The sequence below is a fragment of the Trachypithecus francoisi genome, unplaced genomic scaffold (assembly GCF_009764315.1).
Source record: "Trachypithecus francoisi isolate TF-2019V2 unplaced genomic scaffold, Tfra_2.0 Lachesis_group2, whole genome shotgun sequence".
In the NCBI taxonomy this organism is placed as follows: Eukaryota; Metazoa; Chordata; class Mammalia; order Primates; family Cercopithecidae; genus Trachypithecus; species Trachypithecus francoisi.
Window position 1 is genome coordinate 43033758 of NW_022681465.1, and position 20547 is coordinate 43054304.

A 20547-nucleotide genomic window follows, 5' to 3' on the forward strand; every position below is an offset into this window, starting at 1 on the left:
GTGGCAAATAACCACTGTAGTTTGAGCTTTTCAGATTGTAAATTTGAACAGAGTCTTGCCCAAATGTTTTGGCATGTTGTCCGTTAGGTAGGCTGACAGTGGGATAAACACACTTGCTTAAAACAGCTTTGTGAATGAAATGTTCCCCAAGTTTCACCTGCCTCATAGAGTATAATTAAATGAGACATTGTACATTAACCATTTAAAACAATGCCAGCACAAATAAATACTCAATAAATTAGCTATCTTGATTATTTAAAAATACCAACATGGGTCGTTTTGAAGAGGAATCTGAGCCTCTAAATCATTTATTTACTCATTTCACAAATATGAACACTTACTATCTAATTGATTGCTAGGTACTGTGTTAGGCTGTCAATACTGAAGGATGAAAGGTATCGTTCCTGCCTTTATGGCACTTATCATCAAATGGGAACGCAGTTAGAGGAACAAGCATGTAAATAATGACAGAGCCAAATGTAGTGCTAGTGATATTCTCAGAGTGCCTGAGCCTGATAGGGCAATTTAGGGGAGTGGAGAGTCAGGGGCAACAAACGGGTAGGTCATTCTGGGCTGTTCCAAGACTAGACTTCATGGAAATGTGTTATAATAAGAGTTCATGAAAGCAGCATCTCCACAAAGCAGCAGCAGAAAAAAAAAATTCTCTTTGAACCAAGTCCTCCAGTTAAAATGCTTCATGAATCACAATCACAGGAATCAAAACTTTATTCCAATTATTACTTGTGTTCCCACATTGAGCAAGGCAGTATTTTCTCTTAAGCGATTTTTAGAAGATCAGATATGTGCCTAATGCCTTTTCATTTCCCCCTGCACTTACAAATGTATTTTTATTTAGTTCTCAAGAGAATTTTTAAAGCAAGTAATACTTCCCTATTCAAACCAAAGCTCCTTTATCACCAGGTTATAAGAAAGATCATTTAGCCTGAATATCCTTTATGTTTTTAATAGAGAAAAGATTGACACTCAGAGAAGTTTAGGGACTTGTCCAGGGTCGTGTACAGTTGACAGATGAGTAAGACATTGGTCTAAAAGCATAAATAATTTCAGTAAGGCAATGTATCCAGTTGTTGAGTAAGCTGAATTGAGTATGCACTGTGGGTTGAATCCCAGCCTTGGGATTCCACTTTGCAAAACAAGTAACAAAAGTGATCAAAGATAAAATATTTTCCCCTACCCTAAATGTGTACTTTGAACATATGTTGTATCTGCTTTGAACCCACATTGACTGGTGATAATCTCTCTTATTGCTATCGCTTTGTTGAAGGGGCAGTCGATCATGGAGATGGTGAATGCAGGAGCTGGAAGGGTCAGATCTGGACTGGCATCCTGCCTTTATCACTTACTAGAGATGTGGGCTTGGCCAACTTAACCAACTTCTGTAAGCCTCAATCTGTCAAATGAAGATAGTAATGGTATCATGTATGCCACGTAATAAATTTAGCATATTATCTAGTATATAAATATTAGATATTGCTGATATTAATTAGTAGAATGAATGGTAAGATTGGATAGAGGCTAAATGTTGTTTTTATTCCAGTATTAGTCAGGGCTTTCCAGAGAATCAGAACCAAAGAAATATTTATTTTAAAGATCTAGCTTGTGTGATTATGGAGCTGGTGAATTCAAAGTCTTCATGGCGGGCTGGCAAGCTGGAGATCCAGGGAAGAGCCGATGCTGCAGATCAAGTTGTAAGGCAGTCTACTGTAGGATTCCTCTTTGCTTGGTGGAGGTTCCTTTTCTGCACTATTCAGGCCTTCAATTGATTGGATCAGGCTCACCCACATTATGGGGTGCAATCTGCATTACTCAAAGTCCAATGCTTAAAATGTTAATTTCATCCAACACACTCTCACAGAAACATTCAGTAGAGTGCTTGACCACGTGTCTGAGTATCTTGGCCCACCCATGACAGCACATAAATTTAATCAGCACAGTTCCAAAGCATCTTAACCATGCTTTAAAAGTTTCAGTATGTTGTCTGGTACCAGTGCGGCCATCACTTCAGTCACAGAACTTAAGCCAGCTATTATTTTGACAGGGTTGGATGCAAATCACTTTTTTTCTCTTTGCTAATAATGAAGCAGTCATACTCTGTGATGGGCTCTGTTTGCCACTTTTTTTTTTTTTTTTTTTCCATAAACTAGTTCCAGCTATGGAGATTCACTGGCTCTCATATGCTACCTTCTTCCAAAGTAATATCTGCTGCATTGTTCCCAAACTAATTAAAGAGGCATCTACTCAACTATTGCTAGTCACATCCAAGTCACTCATATTCCTCTAGAGGGGTGACATTCCCTTCAGTAGCAACAGCTGACCCTTACGTGGTTGTTAAGATTTTTCAGATGCTGGCTCTAAAATCTAGGCTTGTTTGGAAATGAGCCCTGCAGGAAGCAGTCAGCTGGTGTGGAGCCATTTCAATTGAGGCCTTAGTGGTCAGGACAGATCTGAGGAAAGCTTTGTGTATTTTTAGACCACATTCTCCTGTCACAGGCAGTAGAGAAAACTGAGAAGCAACATCCATCTCCTCGTTGTCAGGTCATAGTGCAGGGGATACTCTAGCAAGAATGGTTTGGGTGTTGAAAATGGCATAATTTGCTTTGTGCTATGGTACATGTTATTAAGGCTGCTGTTTAATGTTCTTTTCCAAGGAGGTTGTCTCTGGTGTTTTTATCGTCCAGGGAAATGTAGTACCAGAAATGATCACATTCCTGGCAATTTTCTTTGAAAATGGTAAACTTTTGCAGAGTTTACTCTCTCTTCTATTAGGGTTGATAATGAGAAATTGTGAGGATTATTAAACACTCCTAGCTTTCAGTAGGAACTTATTTAGCACAGATGTTTCTATAATTGCAGTACACTGGGAAAATTCACAGTGTTCAATGGCCCAAAACTCATTATTACTTATTGCTTCTACCTGTGTATTGTGGTGCTAGTAAGCTGGGCTGAAATGTTTAATTCAGCAAGGGCTATAGCTGTGGATCTCAGCTACTTTAGAAGACTACCGAGAAGTTATTAGGTGTTCTGCTCAAACCCTTATACTTATTAATCTTTTAATCATTACCTGGTGCCTTGACATACTCTTTTTTTCTGGGTTCAGCCCATATCATTGCATTAGATTACTCCAGATAATTCCTTAGCTTATGGACATGAGGAGAAAATAGAATCTTAAGAGACTTTTAAAGCAAACAACATAACTAACCATTGTGTTATATTGGGATAGAAAACATAAAATATATACAACTGTACTTAGCTTTCTACTACTTCTTCATAAAGTGCAGCTCTCATGTCTTGGCAGTAGTGCTTTTATTTTTGATGACACCTTGGCAGTGTTTAAGAACAGGAGTTTGAATGATGCAGTGAAAATACTTGTAAAAAGCCACCAAAGTGAGTGCAGAAACTTCCTCATATTCCTAATTCTCTACAATCTTAAAACCAACATTGTAAACAAATTCCCCATTGCATCCTTTATTTCCCTAAGGTGAAGAGCAACTGTTTTGACTTGACTACACATTTGCTGCAGGAAAGTTTGACAAATGTATCCATATGAGTTTAGCTAAGGTATTGTCTCCTCGAAGAGGACCAACTTGTCCTGGTTTTACACTAAACACTCAAAGTTCTATGTCCCAGGAATCCTTCTTGGTCTTGGGCAAATAGGAACTGTGGGTTACCCTAACTCCCTGACCACTTAAGATTCCTATGTTTTATTAATATATCTAATCCCACACGTTGAAGTTTCTTAGGCATGTCAAAGATTGCTGTTTTTACTCTGTATTTTGGAATAGCTTAGGATTTACATTCAATGCAAAAAAAAATGAGAAAATGAATATGACTTCAATGGTAATTCTCAGGCGTGACAGCCAATCATAGAAGCTATCAGAGAGAAACTAAAGAATATGTTTGATTAAGTTTAGAATTAGTAGATCTCAAATATATAACACCTGTAGTCCTAAATCAAGGTGAGAAATTTTTGCTTTTCATATACATTTACTTGTAATTAAATTGATACAGTTCAAATTTATTTGATGATAGAAAAACAAATATTACAGAATGATGTAGTGAATTTGGATAATTTAGATTTATACTTGTACCTTTATCTGAATATTCTTATATTTTAATCTGAAGATAAGTATATTTTTTGTCTTTTAGTCTTTGCTTCATTCATTTTGAATGGCTCCTTGGCCACACAAATATGTAAATTCAGAGGGTGATAGTGATGGCCCCATTTCTAAATTTTTGCTTTGCTGCATATAGACTATAAATGATTTTTGAAAACACTGAAGTTTTACCAAGTCTTCAAAACTCAACTTAGATTAGTAAGTTACTTATAACAAAGAGTAATATAAGACATATTTCACATAGGAAGCTTGTGGAAAATATTTGAGAAAACTAGCGCCTCCTTCCTTAGTTGTTATTTTGACAAATAGCCACAAGCATGTACATTTTGTGGATGTTCCCATTCCACACTTCTGTAAGTGCTGCATAATGATAAAGTACACGGAAGAGACTGGATCTTTTTTCTTTAACAGCAGGGAGAGGAGCATTGAGGTATTTTCCATTGGAATTAAGTTACCAAGGAAAATGTTGAGCTCTAGTTTTTGGGTTTAAGATATACATTTTTCTATATGTCAAAAGACTAATATAACAATGCTTTGGCTTCAAGAAACCAAACAGATTTTGAGCATTATTTCAAAATATTCCATAGTACTTGAATATTTCATAATAACTAACCAAAGAGATATTCCATTGTTCAAAGGGTTAGATAAACTTCTGCAGGCTGATTTACTTTTAATTATAGTATGGCATCTCAATGTTAAGGTGTTTATGAAAATTGTTTCATTAGAATTCAAACCTTTTCGTTTTCAGAGCTTTCTAGTAAGATCTAAAATGTTTAATCCACTTGATCATGAAAACAAACTATTAGGAACCAAGAAATAGTCTTTGTATTATTTGTAGTTTCCAGCTTCAGATGGTACTTGGGAGCATAGAGGGCTGAAAAATGTAAAAGCGAATTAAAAGTTCACGAAAATTATTTGAATATCAACTTAATATCAATCTGACTTTGTGCTGGGGATCAGATTTTTAAAGTCAGAGGGCAGAAGGAAACTTCAGCTCCCTCTTAAAATTTCGTTTGCATATGTTCACCTCTCATTCATTTGGAGGTAATTATTTGAAGCTCTAAATCAAGTTCTTCTTTAAGATGGAAAATAAGTGACAGAGATAAATCCAAAGTTAGTGACACTTGCACACAATATGCCAGCCTCAGATGGAGGTATCAGCATTTCATCTGCACTGCATTGTGCTGAAATTCTTCTCACCCATTCCTTGCCTGGAATACGCCTGTTGAAGAGCCGCAATAATAACTACTCTGCCAATTAAGGTTGTTCTACCCGGGGCCAGCGAGAGCTTAGTTTGGGGACAAGGTCACTTGCTGGGATAGAGTTGTAGTTCCCCAATTACTAGTAGTTCCACTACCTCTTCTAACTTGTCAAATAATGAGGAGACTTTGAAGGCTAAATCCAGCAGTAGCTCCTAGCGGGGTTAATGCAGAGTGAATGACAATGATACCTCAGGAGTGAGAGTCTGACAATGTCTGTCAAGCTCCTTTCACGAGGATGAAGAAGTTCATTGCTACTTAACACTACTTGGGAAAGGTATTGGTCTTAATCTTATCAGTGAGAAAGGACCACATTACTCACTTTGGCAGAAATTCATTAACTCCTAAATGCCACCCATGTAAACTGGGCATGAACTTAATATCCTAGTGACAGAAGTTGAGTGTGCTGCAGTAGGACAGCTCATCCTCGAAACTATGTCACTTCCAGTCTATTTCTCATGTCTTGACTTTCTAGTCAATAGCTCAATAGCTTTTTTTCTTTTTTAGAGTTTCTAAATTCCAAGTTTAGTGATGAATAACAGTGGTTATACAACAATTATTTTTAGTACTCATTAGTAACACAACTGAGAGAGTAAGAATAACCAAATTATGCTCCCAGATGAAAAACAGAAAGGTTTTATACCAGTGATAACAATTTTCACTGCTGACTCCATTGGTAAATCATTTAACCGAACATTCAAAACAACAATAACTCAACAAAAAACCCTATGAAATTATTCTATGATTAGCCATTCAACATTTGTAGGAAATTGACTAGATGGCCTGAAAACTAATGTTTCCCAAGACTAAACTGTATTTTTAAAACTTGTGCTCAAAGCTGAAAATGTAATGTAGGAAAGGAGTTTTAGTGGCTGAATTCTTTTGCCTGTGTTTTTCTTTCACTCATGTTTATTTATTGAAATAGTGAAGGGTACTGCTGTCCTTTGATTATACTTGGATCCTCTGTATAAAAGATTGAGAGAGCAAATGGCCTTTTTGGCTCCTAGGGATGTTCTGACTCACTCTCCAAATTCTGCTGAAGTTTGCTTTGCATAAATGGACAAAGCTTCACTTGGTCATGACAAATATATACACAGATATTTAAAGAGATGCAAATATTGCTTCTTACCTCATAACTAGTCAACTCATTCAGATCTAATTATCAGATAGTTTTCTTGTTGGGAAAATAGTTCTGGGTGTCCAGGATTATCTATGAAGTTGCAAAAAAGTAGTATTTGAATAAACAAATGAGAAAATATATATTTTTTTTCTTCAAGAACAGAGCCTTTTCTCAAATTTTGATTCTTGGGCTCCAAAATATTAATTTACTATTTGCTTTTGACACTTGGTAAATTCATTAAGACCAAGAAGGGCATTTTCTCATATTTTTAATACTTATTTCACAGCACAAGGGCCTGTAATGAATTTCAAAGTTTCAAGTTTCCTGTGGGAAATTAGATGCTGCAAAATAGCTATTGGCCACAAAAAATTAATTTTAATTTTGATAAATAAACAAAATTTCAGTTGGGTAACATATGTACATATTTTAAAGTGGTTCTTTTAATATTACTTAGAATTCTATCAGCTCCCTGGGATGCATTCCAGACTATTAGCACATACACATCATCTCGATTCCTATTGAGTATTTTGCGGATTGTCAGTAGCCAAAACTATGACGGAGAGGGAAAAACAGAGACTGTGGTACCAGATTTATAACAGTGCTTCTGAGGCACTTTTCTGTATGGAGTTCTCTTTCTTTTGTTTACCCAGAGTGTATTTTTGTTTGTTGATAAAGCTCCTCTTCCTCTATAATGGATTGTAGTTCCTATTACTAAAAATTATTGAACCTAGTACAGGCAAAACACTTTGTCTTGGGTGTCCCAAGGCTGGTTCATAATGAGGAGGTACTCCTTGTCCTCTATGGAGGATTTCTTTTTTCTTACTGAATTGCTGGGACATTGTCAAGGACCTGGTTGAATTCTCCTGCACCTCTGTGAAGCAGTCCTTTCCTTCCAGGGTCACATGTGGGCTGTGTGGTTTGGAGAAAGTTGCCGTAACTGCTCCTCTCTTCTTTGCACAGCTTCTCCCTCCTACTCTGCCTGGGCCTGCACCCTCCCTTCTCCCTGCCTTTCTACTCCTCTCACAGAAAGTTTTCTGTTCTTCCGCTCAGGGCCCCAAATGTCAGCTAGCTAATCTGACAAATTAATCTATGCTAATCTGCTCTTGGGGTTTTGGAGGCTCCCTCCAGGTAACATAGACATGCATTTTAAATAACTGTGAGTCGTCACCTATTCTGAACCTCCCACCCACTTTTTTGGTGTATAATCAGTTGGTGACACTCAGGGGGGACCATAGAGAATGCACACTTGAGCCAGCAGGCCTTTAGAGGCCTCTCCTGTGGTCTATCAGCCCACCAGAAGACTGCCTGCTTCACAGAACCTGAGACATCTCAGGGCAGCCACTCTACAGTCCCTTTAGGGTTTTGCAGACACCCTGGGTCTATAAAATTACCTCTGTCCAAGTTGGATGGTGTGCCTATAGGCATGGATGACCGTATCAATCTCCCTTTGTTTGCCACAGAACACCGTTTCTTAAATCAATTTTCAGACCTGCTGGAGCCCAAAATACAGAAACAAGTTTCAAATCATTAGAAAAATACAAAAAACTTTTCTAGCTAGCATTTTCTGTTTAAGAAGAAGGCATATGCATTGGGCTGATTTTCTGAACATGTATACTACCATAGGCTGGATGTTTAATGATGATAAATGCTCACATTTATTATTCCAGCCACAGCACTAACATCATTACACACATTATCTCATTTAATTCTCGAAACAGTCAAGAAATGACACTATTATCATTCGCATCTTACAGATTAGAAAAAGGGCATCTCACTGATGTTATATAAGTTGCTCAGATTTACACAGTGACAAAATTGGAACCAGAATCTGCATCCACATGGTCTTATGTTAGTATCTGTGCCCCTTTCACTAGAGCACACCTGTGCTCCATTCATCTTATGACGTGTTTGGGCTGCGGTCTGACATCATCACTCTGTTCAGTGATGAGGGCAGGTTTTCTCACTAGCTGGGACCTTGGCTGGGCCCTGGCTTTCCTTAGTTGCTCTTCCTAGATATGAAACAACTTTTTAAGACATTAAAGCAGCGATCCCCAACCTTTTTGGCACTAGGGACTGGTTTTGTGTAAGACAATTTTTCCACAGATGGGTAGCAGAGGGGCCTGATTTCCAGATGGAACCGTTACATCTCAGATCATCAGGGATTAGTTAAATTCTCATAAGGGGTACACAACCTAGATCCCTTGCATGCACAATGCACAATAGGGTTCATGCTCCCAGGAGAATCTAATGCCGTGGCTTATCTGACAGGAGGCAGAGTTCAGGCGGTAATGTTAGCTGGCCGGCAGCTCACCTCCTGCTCTGCGGCCTGTTTCCTAACAGGCTGTGGACAGGTACTGGTCCGCAGACTGGGGGTTGGGGACCGCTGTATTAAAGTGTCAACCATCTCTTCTGACTGGTCAGGTCATTTAGCCAGATTACCTTATGCAGATTAAAAGAAAGGGTGGAAAAAATAACAAATGGTTTCATGTCCTATAAAGAATTAGAATAAAATGTTTTCAGTGAATTTCCTCTAGTATAGAAACTGTTGTGTAATATTTCTTATAAATGTTCAGGACTTGTTTATTCTTTGTTATTACCAGTTTTTGAGAATGTAGATAAATGGAACATTTAGATATAATCGGTGGCTCTGATTAGTGACATATGTTTAGAAATTGGGGGCATTCAAAGACATTTTGTATAACCATTTCATGAATTTTTTTTTTTTTTTTTTTTTTTTTTTTGAGACAGAGTCTCACTCTGTTCCCCAGGCTGGAGTGATCTAGGCTTACTGCAACCTCCACCCTCCAAGTTCAAGCGATTCTAGTACCTCAGCCTTCCAAGTAGCTGAGATTGCAGGCGCCCACCATCATGCCTGGCTAATTTTTGTATTTTTAGTAGGGATGGGGTTTTGCCTTGTTGGTCAGGCTGATCTCAAACTCCTGGCCTCAAGTGATCTGCCTGCCTCAGCCTGCCGAAGTGCTGGGATTGATTACAGTTGTGAGCCACCACACCTGGCCAATTTCACGAATTTAGTTATCTATTATAAAAAGTATACTTAGGTGTTTTCAAGTTTCTTTAACATACTACAACTTTTTTTTCTCCTATAGCTAACTTCCTTATATAGTCATAAACAAAAATTTAGTGGTTAAAAAAGTCTCCATGAAAAGGAAAGGAAGAAATAGATCTTAAACCCCAAGATAGCCAATTGAATTTAATAGTCATTGTTAGTTTTCTATTAAACAGTGTTATAGAGAGGACAAAATGTATTGTCTTTGAAACTGCATCTTCTGTTTTATCTACTAAATTCTCCATAGACTAATGCTGATAGAAAAATACGTATGTTTGGATTTAGATATACTTAGTAATGTGACATAAACAGAGAGAGAGAGAGGGAAATCTTTTCTTCTGGTTTTTTTTTTCAGAGGTTTGCTAATTGGATTTGCTGTGAGCATTACTGGGTTCTGTTTAAGATCAGGCCTTTTCCTTGACATGCAAGATGTTCCTTTTTGTAAACAAAACACGGGATTTTCATTCAAAAGAAAATGTGTTATAATCAGTAGACATTTCTTTTTATTATTTCTATTTGAAGATTCCCACTAGGTCTCTGACATGAAATACAAAGGGATTTGCCTCCAGCATGAATAATTTCATAAATTGAAAGAGTTGACTCTTTAGCATTCTTTAATTCAATAAGTATAACATATTTTTATTTTAAGAATCATAGCATCCTAATCCACGTAAGTGGTCCAGAATGTCATGGTCATACCAGAAGAAAAAGGAAACATTTGTCACATGCATATAAAAGGTGAATACAATTTTGAGTCATCCTCCTTTATATTTTTTTCCTTTACAAGATGTACGTTTCCTAGGAGGCAGGTTTATACTACTTCTTGGAATTATTTGACATGAGAAGTGTATTAATTCTTCTATGCCTAAATGAGCAACATCCAATAAGAGCATATGATAGTTTTTTAACCACTGGATATATTCCAGTAAAATGTTCTTACCCACAGAGCTTACCTACTTGAACAACTATCAAATATATCAGAAATCTTTGAATATTTATGTTGAAAATCAACAGCCTTTTTTGCCTTTGAAGTACAATACCAATATTTACATGATAATTCTTCAACTAGGCAAAATAATGATGTGCTATTTAAGAAATGAAGTGGATTGAAATCTAAGGAAACCTCAACCATGCATATAAAAGATTAAAATATTTGTATTAACTTAACTGTGCTTAAGTGCCTTTTAAACTATCTTAATAGAATTTATGGATTGCTGTTGTTTTGTATTATTGGAAAAAACACTCTGCCCTTTTACTAGACTGTGATTGTTGGCTGAACTATTGTTCACCACTATAGACTCTAGATTCTATAAAGCCTGAACTCTTCTAGTTTCCTATCTTAGAAAATAAAGAGAATTTTCTCTCTCTCATTCTCTCGATATTAATAATAGCAAATGAATCTATTGCTGAAGCCTTGGAGTATGTTCTTAAGGAAAAAAGTAATGTGAGGCTTCTGATCATAAGTGAAAAGATTCTATATTTGCTTTGGTTTGGAGTTCAAGCTTATATTTAAAAGGTCAAATTTAATCCAAAGCCACTTTAATGAATCTTTCATGAAAGTTCAACGTTTTTATTTTCTTAATGACTTGATCATTTCATTGAAGGAATCACAATCACAGAATTACAGAAAATAACCAAAAAGCTGAAAGATATAAAAACAATTAGATCATATATAATATCAATTTATATATTTATATATGCATATATATTTTAATAAATATATTCTTATCAGCAATAGAAGATGGGTAATTCAATATGCTTAGGTCACTGGGCTGGCACAATTTTTCTGAAAGACAAGTTTAATATTATTTACTAAAAGTGTTAAAATAAGTACCCTTTAACAGAGTAATTATCCATTAATACATTTATTCTGAGTGCAATTAAAGATGTATGCAAAAACATCGTCAGCAACACTCCTATTATTATTGCTATGTTAAATAATACAAATTTGGAAACTACCAAAATTTTAAAGAAAAAGGTTATCAGCTAAACCAAATGACATGCATAGAACGGAACATTATATAACTCATATATAATGTAAAAGTATATTTACTAATGTAGAAAAACATTCATGATAAAATATTGGGTGAAACGTGTAGCTAACCAAACAAAGGGTTGATACTAGATATCTCTGGCTATATGGGGCGAAGAGGAATTGTTCATGTGATATTTCTATGATAAATGTACATCTATTTTATACATTATCAATAAAAATAAACTTTCTTATAATAAAAATGATTCTTTAATTTCTAAGCTTGAATGGAAATCTGAAATTCAGGAGGACAGCTTCAACGTGAAGTCAAAATTCTATAGTATAAATAATTTTTTGAGTTATTTAGAAAACAAACATTTTCTGATAAAATATCACAGGTGATAACTGTGTTATTTTTCTGATGTGGAATCTTTTCTCTGGCTTACCTAAACATACGTAAAACAAAGACTGGCTCTCTATAGGGAACATTTGATGTTTTGTTTGTCTAAAGGGGTAATGGAATAGTTAGCAGTAAATGCTTAGCTAGCGGTGTGCTGGTTAATGTTAATAAATGACTTTAGGGGTGAAGGAGAAAGGTTTTATTTGTAGCGTTTGCTGAATGGTGTCAGTAATCTCATTATGGGTAATTTTAAGCTAGCAACATGACATCACTGAGTTGGGAGGAGACATGCACCCCCACCCCTTGCACGCTGGTACTATCCACCTCCAACACACCCTGCGGGAGGGTCTGTCAGTGGGTGGAATGTGGCAAAGTAGGTGCAGAAGCACTTCAGATTCAAGATTAAGCTTGGGAAAGTTTAGGAAGTGGAAATCTTCCTAAGGCAAAGGAGAAAGAGGAAGTGTAAAAAATAGTGATGCAGTTAAATATAGCACATAGGATAAGACTCTTGGGAATGACTGAGAATGGCAATGATCGGACTTTATCGTTTAGAAGAATCAACTGCAGCACCTGTTAAGTAAACACATTCCTAAGTCTCTCCTTGGAACTGGGTTCAGGAATATACATTTTAGAGAGACCTTCTGGGACCACCATAATCAGTCGAAAAGTCTGGACTAGGCTGTAAATATTGCAGTCCTGTGTGATGTCCTAGATTGCTTAACACTTGGGAATACTTTATAATTAGCATAAATATATAGTTATCCTCAAAACTAGGATACTTTTGAGCATGAAGGGGAGTGTTCAGTACGACAGTATAATCTAAGACTGCCTTGGGAAAAATGAGTAAAAGTTGACCTTCCTCATAAGCATCTTCAGGAGATTGCAATTACGTTGGTCAGTATCTGTAAAACCACAGGGTGGGTGAACATGCACATACAAAATGTGTCTCATTCTGAGCCCTCTGAAACAAAGAAATTCTTTGGCTCTTGCCTGAAACATGATGACTATCACTGGGTTCCTGAAGTGAGGAACTCTTTTTTAGCACCACCCCATTCAGCAGGACAGAGAGCGTTTCCAACAGTCAGTACAAATTCAAGTTAGCCGTTCACAGGTCAAGACTTAAGATCTTTGTATACTTCTCTCTGTATTCACATCTGCCTTGTTTAGAGCAGTATCTCCCACTAAAGAGTGTTTTGACACAACTTGCTTATACGGAGAACATGACAATCAGAGAGCCACTGAAAGGATTTTTTTTCCCCTGTCCCACTTGTATAATGCTCATCTTGTCAGCATTAGTATTCATTCTATGGGGTTACTCTGTAATGACCTTTTACTTTTTTCCATAATAGAACCAGAAGGAATTGTGACCCACATCAAGTAAATGTTGATGTCTATAAAGAAAGGTCAGTGTAATAGTGCAGAGGTGTAGGGCATCACAACTGAGAATTGGCATGGCCTACTTAGATGGCAGGGAGGACATTACACTTGGGAAGAGCAAAACTCAGATTCAACTAACTAGCACTGGTGTCCAGTTACTTCGTAAAAGTACCACAGAAGGAACTTCTATTAGATGGAGATGATAATTTAGGTCAAATTATTATCATTATTATTATTGCCTAGACTACCAAATGCAGGCAGCTCCCTAATGCTTGGTATAGTAGTTCTCTACCTAGAGACTGTGTGCTCTTATGTAGTGATGCTTGGGGCAGAGCTATTGAAAATGCCTCAAGGACATATATAACAAAGTCTTGATTATATGTAAAATCATAATAAATCATATACTACCTTTAAGCTATATATGGATGATATTGTGATTAATACAGTAGAGTTTAAAGTAGAAAAAACTTTACTGACTTTATATACACATATGTATGTGTAAATATTTACTTATACATATATATTACTTTATACATTTCTCAAGATAGTAATGTGAAATCAGCCATTTGTGAGTGTAGAAAACTGTTTTAGGTTAAAATATACTTTCTAATGTAAAATGTTTCCATAGCACAAATGGATGTGGTGACCATAAAAATAATATTGTCCAGCCTCTTACTGTGTAATTGGTCTGGTCTGGTAAACTTTGATTTTAGGATTCTGGGTAAAGGTATAAAAAAACTAAGTGTAAAATATGAATAAGACATGAGAATGACAAGTAATGGAAGAGGTAATGGAGACAATGATTTTATTTTAGCTCAGTGAAATGGAAATGGTGGACTGGTCCTGGAAGAGGACTGTGGGGATAATGTCCTGGGCCTTAGAAATTCAAGAGATAATTGGTCAGAGGTGGGCATTGAAAAGGTAACCTTTGGGGGGAATTTACATTTCATAAACTGTTGGATGATAGAATTATGCATTTTCCTTGGTGTGTATTTTCCTATAAATATCAGTGACATTGTAGAAGTCTTTATAATAAGTCTATTTATTCAGAGCACTTGTTTAATAAGACCAACTATTCCTACTGACCTCATTGTATAAAAAGTCAACAGCCTTTCTAAAACACCCCTTTCAGGGACAGGGAAAGCCAAACTACATGTGTCCCTTCTCCTTCTGGCAGGTAATTTAATCCAAACTCTTCATTCACCTATAAAGCAGTCTAACACCTGGATTTATTTACTAGTCTTTTCCACATCGTTACTTTTTTGAGTGCCACCATTTTTGCACATTATTTTTCTGAGAAAGTTAGACTTCTGCCCTTGCAAAAAGAACATTATTTTCTCATCTCTTATCTTATGGGTTTATGGAAGTTGACATTTGCTGTTCCTCCTCTCTCACTCCTAGCTATTTGAAAGACTTGCCCAGGGTCTCCTTGGGGACTTGGTTTCCAGACCAAGTCTGGTGTTGCTTTCAGGGTGAAACTTCCCAACCTCTTCAAAGAACAGACAGGTTTGACCCCAGAGCCCTTATTTATAACAGCTAGTCACAAAGTGGCCACCTTACATGACCTATGGAATATGCCTGGCACTATTCTCAGACTCCATAGACCAGTGCTCAAGGGCAAATGACACATTTCCTGATTAGGAATGAATTCCTGCAACAACGTTATTAAATATTAAGAGCCACAAATAGATCCATCGAATGTTTATGTGATCCCCCCAAAAAATCTTTTAGCTGTACTTTTGCATTCTTAAAATCCGCAGCATTTAAAATTACTAAGGAATTGAGATATTTCTTTAAAATGCTTCTTGTGTTTGCTATTAACTTTTATTTGAGACACCTAGAGAGGATAAATATAGAATCCGGAAAATGACAAATAAGTGTATTTAAGAGGTGAACAGCTGGGTGATTTTTTTTAACCTTCCAAGTCTCAGTTCAGTGTCTCTATCTGTTGGTGAAGAGAATACTGAACCATGTAGTCATTCTGCGAAAAGTGCAGTGAACACAAATGCTGTATTTTCTCTTCAGGAAGTTTAGATATCTAAGTCATTCTTTTAAATACATATTAAATCAGCAACATGTTAATTAAAACATATTAATTTAATTGTTTTGAATTTTTGTAGCTCTACAATATAACAAAGGATAGGAAAGTAAAAACTCAAAACAAAAACCAACACTCATGTGATTTATTTATACAGTGTCAGACAATAGGTTTTTAAAATGTATTTTTCTAGCAGTTTGAAAAGTTAGTTTTAGAAATATTGTTGTATTGTGTATATGTGATTATTACATATAAAGGATTTGCTATATTTTCAAACAGGAAGTCTCATGGATTTTGCCAATAAGGTTTGAATATGCACCTGAAAGATTAGTACCCAATATCTGAGTAACTTGAATAATTTTTCTCTGTAACTTGAGAGAGTGTAAAAATCTCAAGGATCACATGAATCAAGGAATCACATGATTTAAGCCTCTATTTTTTTTTTACAGGAATTCACAAACTTAAGTTTTGTGATAAATTAGAGGATTCTTGTACCGGAATGTATTCAGTAGATCTACCAGTTCCATTAACTTACTGTGTCAGTAACAACTAGTGCAAATTCAGAGCCTTCCCCTTGGGTTTGAATCTCCAGCTACTTGAGTGGTAACTTGGTAGTCTTCTCTGTTACGTATTTAATTTACTTAAAATAATCTGTCCATGGAGACAGATTAATTTTTCTCTGCCTCCTCCTTCACATCTTCTTTTTATGGCCAAGTAATGGCTACAGAAGTGAGTGATTTCAATCATTTGAGTATTTAAGTCCTAATTTCTAATTTTGGCTACACTACCATACACTATCTTTATATGAAGTTTACTAAGCAATCATGCTCTCAGATATGCTCATAGATTTACCTTGTTTGAACAATATTATTAAATTATCTGTCCAGGAAAAAAATAAGTAAGTCAGTGAAGAACTATACTTCTGAGAATGCATGGAAACTTCAGGGAATAGTTTATCAGAAGTAAAAGATATTTGGAAGGAGAGTGTATTGCAAAATATATTCCAAATGTCAAGAGACACAATATAAAGTAGGCAAAACTTATTGTGGAAGTGCTGTGTTTCAGAACATGAAAATTTATTTCCAAAAGGAAAATAGAGGTAGGCAAACAATCTAGAGGATTCAAAATGCTCCACTCTTTCAACTAATATAAATGAGAAATTTGCTTTTTTCTCCAATTTTCCTCTTCTATGAGTATACGGACATAATGTGTTCTGAATCAAAATTTGTTTTCTGTAAGGGCAACATAACTTTATTTACAGAATATGTTAAATAGCAAGGCACAATTTGAGAGCAATACAATTCATTACAATGTAATGATCCAATCATTATTGGCTGCTGTCAGTTTTAGTTAGCTCAGTTTGTCATAAAATATTTCAATGACATGTTAAGAAAGAATACAAATGACATACCAACCTTTCTTTCCCTCTTCCTTGACACCCCATCCCCAGCAACCCCCCACCCCGATTCACCACAATTTTTTCCCAAAGAGCAATTAAATCTTCAGTCGAATATAATCTGACCACTTTCAGTCTCCTTTATCTAAAATGTAAACTTTAATCTGATAGCTGCCTATATACCTTTTCCAGATGAATGATGCCAGTACTACTTGTGCCACTACAGTTAGAAGTCTCTTAACATTTCCATTCTAAACACCTATTTTCAAAGGTTTATAACTCAGCTATAAAAATGTGCTCCAGGCTGAAACTTAGCATACAGGATCCCAGCCCAGGAGCAATCTTTTACTCTTTTATATATTAATCTTGAAAAAAATGGTATGGCTGTATTTTAAAGAACTAGAGTGTTCACACTAATAGAAGTTAAGGATGTAGGGTATGAGGAAAGATCACAGTGCTAACAAGTCCTCTCGTCTAAAATAGGTTTACCTGAAATTCAGTTTCACAATATCTCCTTCCTGCTTTCCATTCTCTCTGCCCAGAAATAAATCTAGTTTTATTGCTTTTATTCTTTGTTTCAATAGCCTTATTTGGGGAACTTATTTAGTAGTTATGCCACCTTGATCTATGGTCCTATCCACAGGTGGCCTACAGGTATGAGCTGGCCTCTTCAGGGCAACATCAGATTTGAAAGAGCAGGGTGCCATGAGTCTTTCTGAGTTTGTCATTGTTATTGTTGATGTTATTATTTAAACATGAAGACAAATGAGAACATATTAATTTGTGTTGACAGTAATTAAGAGTGACTTGAAAACTGAGTAATTCAAGTAATTATGCCTTACTTTTATAAATTGCTTCCCAAGACAGTAGTTTGGATATTTATACTTTTATTCTAGATGTTTGTTTTTCTTCTAATTAGTAATATTAAATATTCGAGCTCTTCCTCAATGGATATAGTACATTAATAACAAATCAATTGGTGATCTAGTGTTTTTGTAAATATCTGATACTTTGATTATGTTAGCTTGGTTTTCATCTCCCACAACAATCCTTGGGTCTTCAAATTTAGATGACTTTAGATATTTTGATATCTAAATTACAGATTTAAAACTATTGATCAACAGCCTCTAAATACGAGTTTTTATTTTCCTGGTGTATTTTATGTAGTTCCAAACTTTATTCCCTCAAAACATTCATATTTCTCCTTGGATGTTTTTATCATCTATAATGACTATCATGATATTCATTATTTGAAAACAAAAAGAGGACTCCCTTGAATTCAGAGATTTGGGATGATACTACATCATTATCAAGGCATATGGCTTTATTTATATTTTTATCATTAACAACGATTTCATGACTAATAAAGTGTCATAGGTAGAAAAACAGACAAAAGCTACCACTCTCTCTAAAGGTGCTACTTGGAAGAACAAACCTGCATTTCCATATGATAACAGTCCCAGGTAAGATGGGAAAGCTGGAGAGCTTTTCTTTTCCTACGTATCTCAATCTGACATGATGCGTGGGCATCAGGAAACTCATTAACTGTCAGGTTTGGTGGATAGGAGTGGTTTTCACAATACTTGCTTTTTATTATATAGAACAGCATTCTTTCCAAGCCGCTGAGACTACATGGCCCTTCTGTACCCATTACCCCCTCCAATGGCACCCTTTTCAGTTTGCCTTCTCTGATCATGGGAATTGGCAGGGTGGGAAGATGAAAAGTGACAGGCTTGGTGGGGCCAGGAAGGCATAAGTGAGGCAGAGAGAATGAAGGAGAATGTGTGAGCGCATATGTATCCTTCAGGATTCTCAGTTATTCTTTACCATCTGTCCATAGTGTGAATTCTTTAATAACTACTTCAGAATGTGTAACATTTACTTGGAAATTCACAGATGTATTAAATTACAAATATACTTTAAATCAAATATAATCAAATTTACTTTCATATTCAATGTATTATATATATGTATATATGTAAATAAATACATGTATGTATACACACATACACTCATTCATTCATCAAACATTCATTGAGTGTCTTAGTCTATATCCAGCACTGCAGTAGAAGCCAAGAAGACTTGTACAAAATGAGCTGGCTTTCAGAGGGGGTGGGGAGAAAGCCTTAGAAACAAATAATTTTAATGTGATCAGTTCAAAATGATAATTAGAATGCATTGTGATGGAGCTCTACCAGCGAACAAAAAGGAAGGAAGTCTTTCTGGAGAAGCTGGGAATGCCTCAAATAGGTTAGGGTCTTTGTGTTGGACCTTAAAAGATGGGTAAGTTTTTATAAGCACATGTGCAGACATGGATGCATGGAAGAAACTTGTAGTTTTGTTTAAAAAGACTAGTTAAGTATGGGCATGAGGATAAGATATTTTCATCAGAATGAATGGGAGATACAGCAAGCACAGTAAATGATTAGGTTTCAGAGCATGTTTTATATTATAGGAAGGTGTTTGTACTTTATCCAGTAGGTGACAGGGAGGCACTGAAGATTTTTAAGTAGTGACATAATGTGATCTGCTTAGAAAGATAGCTCTGTGGCAGTGAGGAGGCTGGAAAGGCGAGGTATAGATTGGGGGAAGGAAAACAAATTTCAAGTGTTTCTGTGGTAATCCAAGGCCAATATGGTGGATGAAAATCAGAGCTCATGTAGTGGTAAAGCAACTGGGAAGAGAGAATGAATTGTAAAAAGAGGCAGGACATCAGGATCTAGAGTCTCAGTGTTAGGAGCAAAGGAGAAGCAACTGTCAGGATGACTGACAAATATTTAGTTTAGTTAACATGGTGGATGAAGTTGTTATTATGTTAGGTGTTTAGAAAGCTTGGTTGGAGTGTGAGAGGGGTGGATGAAGTTGTTATTATGTTAGGTGTTTAGAAAGCTTGGTTGGAGTGTGAGAGGGATAATGACTTTATCTGCAAGTTTGGAGTGCTTGCAGATCCTCCGGGGAGATCAAATAAGCAGGGTTTTTAGTTGTTGTTCTTTTTTTTTTTTTTTTCCTTTTTGTGGAGAACAGGATCTTACTATATTGCCCAGGCAGGTCTTGAACTCCTGGGCTCAAACTATTCTCCTGCCTCTGCCTCCCCAAGAGCTGGGATTATAGGCGTGAGCCACCGTGTCAGGGCAAATAAGCAGTTTTAAGTATTGGATATGTTCTTAAAAAGGGGGGGTGGGGTACAGATAAATTCATTTTTTAACTGGCTTTCCATTGTGTGTTAGGCATTGGAAATACAGCAATAAGTAAGTTATATTCCTCATTCTCACTCAGGAAGCTTACTTGGAGAGAAAGACAAGTAAGTAATCAAACACCATTCAATATGGTTGCATTCTCAAAAGGGTGAGTATATAGTGATATAAAGAAAAAAAGGGATATCTAATTTTGCAAGGTGAATGGGAGGAACCTCCAAGTTGGCTTTCCTAGGAAGCCATAAATGACCTGAAGCCTGAAAGGTAAGTAACATTTATTAAGGTGATGAGTGAGAAAAAGACCATTTTAATGGATTTGAGATTGATCAACAGCAGATGAAAGTGGGAAGGAGCAGGAGATTGCTTTGGGTGAGAAATAGAGTGAAATGAGACAAACAAACCTGGAGGAGGAAATCTTGGAGACTTCAAGGTTTAACGTGCAGGGAAAGGAGAAAACAGGTTTAGAATGATAATTCAGTAATGGAAATAAACAGTGTTGAATGAGGTAGAACCCAGAAGCTGTGATGTTATAAAAGTCAAGGAGGAGAGAATGCTCAGTAATGTCAGTATTCAGTAGATCTACTGGTT

At 36.2% G+C, this 20547-nt stretch overlaps 1 long non-coding RNA gene across 1 annotated transcript in view; it reads right to left on the minus strand.

Moving 5' to 3' along the window:
• The window catches only part of LOC117064431, a 29671-nt gene extending 9255 nt beyond the window's left edge, over positions 1–20416 (minus strand). Inside the window, exons 1-2 of the long non-coding RNA XR_004429452.1 lie at positions 20361–20416; positions 7907–8004 (exon numbers count right to left, since the gene is read on the minus strand). This is a non-coding gene — a long non-coding RNA (uncharacterized LOC117064431). The remainder of the gene's footprint in view (positions 1–7906; positions 8005–20360) is intronic.
• Between the last annotated feature and the right edge of the window lie 131 nt (positions 20417–20547).